Here is a 6,000-nt window from a genome sequence, read left to right on the forward strand (position 1 = left end):
AACTAATCTCTATGAAAATTTTATACTTCCAGTAGCCAGGGATTCACCAGCATTCATTCTATCTATCTGTTTGAGACATTACAGAAAATTTTAACAGTGCAAATCTGTTCATTTTCTAAGTGTGACATCAGTCAAACTGAATTATTAAAAAAAAGTAAAACAGGACATACAACAGTATTTTCTGTATGTAAGAATGAGAACTTGGGCTTAGGAAGACCACTCAATCTTTTGTTCTGATGCTTTCTGCCTATATTTATTCACTAAAAAGACTGAATACTTCTGCCTACAATCCATCTGAACAGAATATTCAAAATGCTAATCTAATATATTCACATTGTAATGAAGGAAATATTGTATCACCTTTAAGACCTATCATTAGTCAAGTAACAAATAAGTTATGATTAAACAAAGTAATGCACATGACCATTTATACAACAGAAAAGATTATCCACTTAAAAGCCATATTACAACAAAAACTTGTTCTGGTGGGAAAATATGCTTTTCAAAATGAAGTGTAATAATTGTAAATTTTTCTGTATTCTTCCTTGTAACTGTTATGTGATATATTTCATCAATGCTAAATGAACCCTGAATACCCAGTATCTTGGGGCTCTATGTGGCTAAATTAAGGTAAAAGATGGAGAACTCTCTAACGTGTCACTGTCAACAAGTATATTGATTTTTCTTAAACATCTGATTGTTGCAGTGGAAAGCTACTGCTCTTTACACAATGTTCTTTTTTTTTCCTTTACAAACAGAGAACACTGTTCTCTATAGATTACTTGATTTACTAGATTTAGAAGAATCACAGATATAGATTTCCTTAAACAGGCCTCATGTTGAATATTTAATAATTATGCCTGTGGGCAGATTTATAAACAATTGAAAAATAAGAAGATGGATGTACAGGAGGGAATAAAGCAAAGATGGTAGAGCTAAGGTGTGGTTTTATTCACAGAGAGAATAAACCAGTAGTCTTTCTGAAAGTAGCAGTACATACACCACTAAATGGAGGATGGTCTGAAGGGACAGCAAGGAGTGGAAATGCTCATTCAGAGCAGATTTAATGAGTGACCCTCCTCATCTGACTGCGTGCAGCTCTTGAGAGCTGGGAAGGAGGCTTCATGCTCCCTGGAATGGGAAAATAATTGTCTCATCCATGAAGTGCATCAGAGAATCTTTCTCTCCAGCTTGAGAAGCTGGGCTAATTACTAGAAAATGTGACATCTTCAATCTAAAGAATGTCAGAATTACCTATTTTTTCCACAACTTTTTGATAAGCACTAAGTACTTACTTTCTGCTTTCCAGGGAGCAAATGAGTCTTCACATTCATGCATCGGCTACGTCAGGACCATTCTTAATATCGACCTACAAAATGAAGATTTGATGTGCTTTATCTTTGCAAGCACACCTTATCTTAGAGTTGAAGAACTAGTGGCATTTTTTTGTTTTTGTTTTGCACTGAGCATAAGCACATTTCTGAAGAATTACTAAGATGCCATCCACACTTGGAACAAAAATAGGTACCTTTTAAAATTTAACATACACACAACAACTTGAATTAAGTTTCTACAGATCTCACTTATTCATGATACAAGTATTTTTATTGGATATTGATTTACTAATTGGTTCCCTGGTGGTAAATATGGCAGAGAACTGGACAACCTACACAAATCCTGGATCTTGAACACTTGTCTTCCCCAAAGAGGAAATATCATTACTCTTATCAATGTCCCTGAAACAACACAAACCCCAAGACTGTTGGTACATTGCATTTCACGAGGATCAACTATTTTGAAAGGCATTTAAGAATGGTAACCAAACGCTTGGCCTCTGAACAATTTATTATCCATTACTTCAGTTTCCTTCTTTATGGAATTATTTTTAATCATGCTCTCTTTAACAATATATGCTTATATTTTTGTCAATGATTATATAAATGGGTATGTAAAAGGATTTTGTCATTTTCCATGTTCATCAGCTCTTCTGGAAAACTGAATACATTTTGATCTTTTCACTCAGCTGCATACAACTTATGCTTGGCAATTTCAGAATGCTATGCTAGGAATTCTCTGGTGGTCCAATGGTTAAGAATCTACCAGCCAATGCAGGAGACCCAGGTTTGAACTCTGGTCCAGGAAGATTCCACATACAGCAAGACAGCTAAGCCCAAGTGCTACAATTACTGACGCCCATGCACCTAAAGACCACGCTCTGCAACAAGAGAAGCCACAAGAAGCCCATGTATCACAACAAGTAGCCCCTGCTTACCACTACTAGAGAAAGCCTGCACATAGCAATGAAGACCCAGCACAGCCAGAAAATAAATAAATAAAAATAAAAAGAGTTCTGTGCTAGTGTTAAGAGATGTAAATGAAAATAAAAAGTTTTGGGTGAAAGGGTACAATGAGTAGAATGGGCATTAATGGTTACTTACTGTAATATTTCTTGCTTTCACAGTCACTGCAGAAAGACTGGTTTCATTCATTAAAAGATGCCCTTTTGTATCCCTGTGCTTTGCCTAGTTCCTGTTGTATCACAAAACATTCAGTCTAATGTTCTGTGTGAAGTAGTCTACTTGAATTTTTATTTCTTTATGCATCTGTCTTTCTTTCTGAAACATTCTTTTTAAATTCAATCTTGACCACATTTTCCTAAATTTTTTATAAGGTTTTTCATTTTCTTTTCCTTTTTAAAATGCATTTCTTAAACTGCTGCATTCAATATGCCAGCAAATTTGGATAACTCAGCAGTGGCCACAGGACTGGAAAAGGTCAGTTTTTATTCCTACCCCAAAGAAAGGCAATGCCAAAAAATGTTCAAACTACTGCACAGTTGCATTCATTTCACATGCTAGCAAGGTAATTGGAGAAGGCAATGGCACCCCACTCCAGTACTCTTGCCTGGAAAATCCCGTGGATGGAGGAGCCTGGTGGACTGCAGTCCATGGGGTCGCTGGGAGTCCGACACGACTGAGCGACTTCACTTTCACTTTTCACTTTCATGCATTGGAGAAGGAAATGGCAACCCACTCCAGTGTTCTTGCCTGGAGAATCCCAGGGACAGAGGAGCCTGGTGGGCTGCCGTCCATGGGGTCGCACAGAGTCGGACACGACTAAAGCGACTTAGCAGCAGCAGCAGCAAGGTAATGTTCAAAATACTTCAAGCTAGGCTTCAACAGCATGTGAACTGAGAACTTCCAGATGTACAAGCTAGATTTAGAAAAGGCAGAGGAGCCAGAGATCAAATTGCCAACATCCTTTGGATCAAAGAAAAAGAGAATTTCAGAAAAACATTTACTTCTGTTTCATTGACAATGCTTAAAGCCTTTGAGTGAATCACACAAATTGTGGAAAATTCTTCAACAGATGGGGATACCAGAGCACCCTGCCTGCCTCCTGAGAAACCTGTATGCAGGTCAAGAAGCAACAGTTAGAACCAGACATGAACAATGGACTGGTTCCAAATTGGGAAAGGAGTACGTCAAGGCTGCATATTGTCACCACTTACTTAACTAATATGCTGAGTATATCATGCAAAATGCTGGGATGGATGAAGCACAAGCTAGAATCAACACTAGTGGGAGAAATGTCAATAACCTCAGATATGCAGATGCCACCACCTTTATGGCGGAAAGCAAAGAGGAACTAAAGAGCCTCTTGATGAAGGTTAAAGCAGAGAGTGAAAAAGCTGGTTTAAAACTCTACATTCAAAAAATGAAGATCATGGCAGTGGGTCCCAACACTCCATAGCAAATACACCGGGAAACAGTGGAAACAGTGACAGACTTTATTTTCTTGGACTCCAAAATCACTGCAGATGGTGACTGTAGCCATGAAATGAGAAGATGCTTGATCCTTTGCAGAGAAGCTATGACAAACCTAGACAGTGTATTAAAAAGCAGAGACATTACTTTACCAACAAAGTCTGTACAGTCAAAGCTACGTTTTTGTGTGTGTGTGTGTGTGTTTTTTTTTTCAATAGTCTTGTACAGATGAGAGAGTTGGACCATAAAGAAGGTTGAGCGTCAAAGAATTGATGCTTTCAAATTATGGTGTTGCAGAAGACTCTTGAGGGTCCCTTGGACTGCCAGGAGATCAAACCAGTCAATCCTAAAGGAAATCGGCCCTGAATGATCATTGGAAGGACTGATGCTGAAGCTCCGATACTTTGGCCACCTGATGCGAAGAGCTGACCCATTGGAAAAGCCTCTGAGCTGAGAAAGATTGAGGGCAGGAGGAGAAGGGGACAACAAAGGATGAGATGGTTGGACGGCATCAAGTCCACCAAATTGATGGACATGAGTTTGAGCAAACTCCAGGAGATGGTGGAGGACAGGGAAGCCCTGGGACTCACAAAGAATCGGACACAACTGGCTGATTAACAAACTTTAATTGCTTTGTTTGCCTACTAAAATCCAAAAGCAATTCAGTGTCCTCACATTAGGTGCCACAGTAAACACTGAAAACCACAAACTGAGATATCACCGTTTCTGAAGGATCTTTGAAAAATCCAAAGTTACTCAAAACATACTGACAAAATGTCTTTTAACTGGGAGGGTTTAAAAGATATTTTCCTAAGCTACAGTAACACATCAGTGTGGTACTGGCACAAAACAAAAAATATCGATCAATGAAAGAGGTCAGAATGCCCAGAAATAAACCCATGAACCTATGGTCAATTAATCTATGACAAAGGAAGAAAGAATATGCAATGGAGAAAAGACAGTCTCTTCAATAAGTGGTGCTGGGAAAACTGGACAGCTACATGTAAAAGAATGAAATTATATCATTCTCTAACACTACACACAAAAAGATATTCAAAATGGCTAAAAGACCTAAATGTAAGACCAAATACTATAAAACTCTTAGAGGAAAACACAGGCAGAACACTCTTTGACATAAATCACAGCATTATGTTCTTGGATTCACCTCCTAGAATAATGAAAAAAAAGAGGGGCCTAATTAAATTTGAAGACTTTTCACAGCAAAGAAAACCATAAATAAAAAGACAACTCACAAAATGAGAGAAAATATTTGCAAATGAAGCAATTATCAAGGAATTAATATCCAAAATGTACAAACAGCATATACTGAAGTGACTTACCAGCAGCAGCAGCTCAACATCAAAAAACAAACAATCCAATCAAATATGGGCAGAACATCTAAACAGATACTTCTCTGAAGAAGACATACAGATGGCCAACAAAGCACACGATATGATGCGCAACATCTCTAATTACTGGAGAAATGCAAATCAAAACTACACTGAGGTATCACCTCACATCGTCAAAATGGCCATCATCAAAAAATCTATAAACAGGAAATGCTGGAGTTAGTGCTGAGAAAAGGGAACCCTCCCACACGGTTGATGAGAATGTATATTGATATAGCCATTCTGGACAACAGTATGAAGGTTAATTAAACACTAGAAACAGAGCTACCATATGATCCCAGCAATCCCATTCCTGAGCATGTACCCAGAGAAAAGCACAATCTGAAAAGATACACACACCCGACTGTTCACTGCAGCACTGTTTAGCTAAGACATGGAAACAACCTAAACAATCCAGTGATGGAGGACTGCACAGACAAGATGTGGTACATATACACAAAGCAATGAAAAAAGCATGAAATAATGGCATTTGCAGCAACATGGACGGACCTAGAGATTTCTATACTAGTGAAGTAAGTCACAGAAAGGTGTCATATGGTATCACATAGACGGAATCTTAAAAAAAATGATACAAATGAACTTCTTTGCAAAATAGAAATAGACTCACAGATTGCAAAAACACATTTATGGTTACCAAAGGGAAAGATGGGGGAAGGATAAATTAGGAGTTTGGGATTAACATATACATACTACTGTATATAAATAACTAACAGAGACTTACAGTTCAGTGCAGGGAACTCTACTCATTCTGTAACCGTTCATTTAGGAAAAGAATCTTTTTATTTTTAATATAAATTTATTTAAATTGCAGGCTAATTACTTTA

The sequence above is a fragment of the Bos mutus genome, chromosome 4 (genome assembly GCF_027580195.1).
Source record: "Bos mutus isolate GX-2022 chromosome 4, NWIPB_WYAK_1.1, whole genome shotgun sequence".
Classification (NCBI taxonomy): Eukaryota; Metazoa; Chordata; class Mammalia; order Artiodactyla; family Bovidae; genus Bos; species Bos mutus.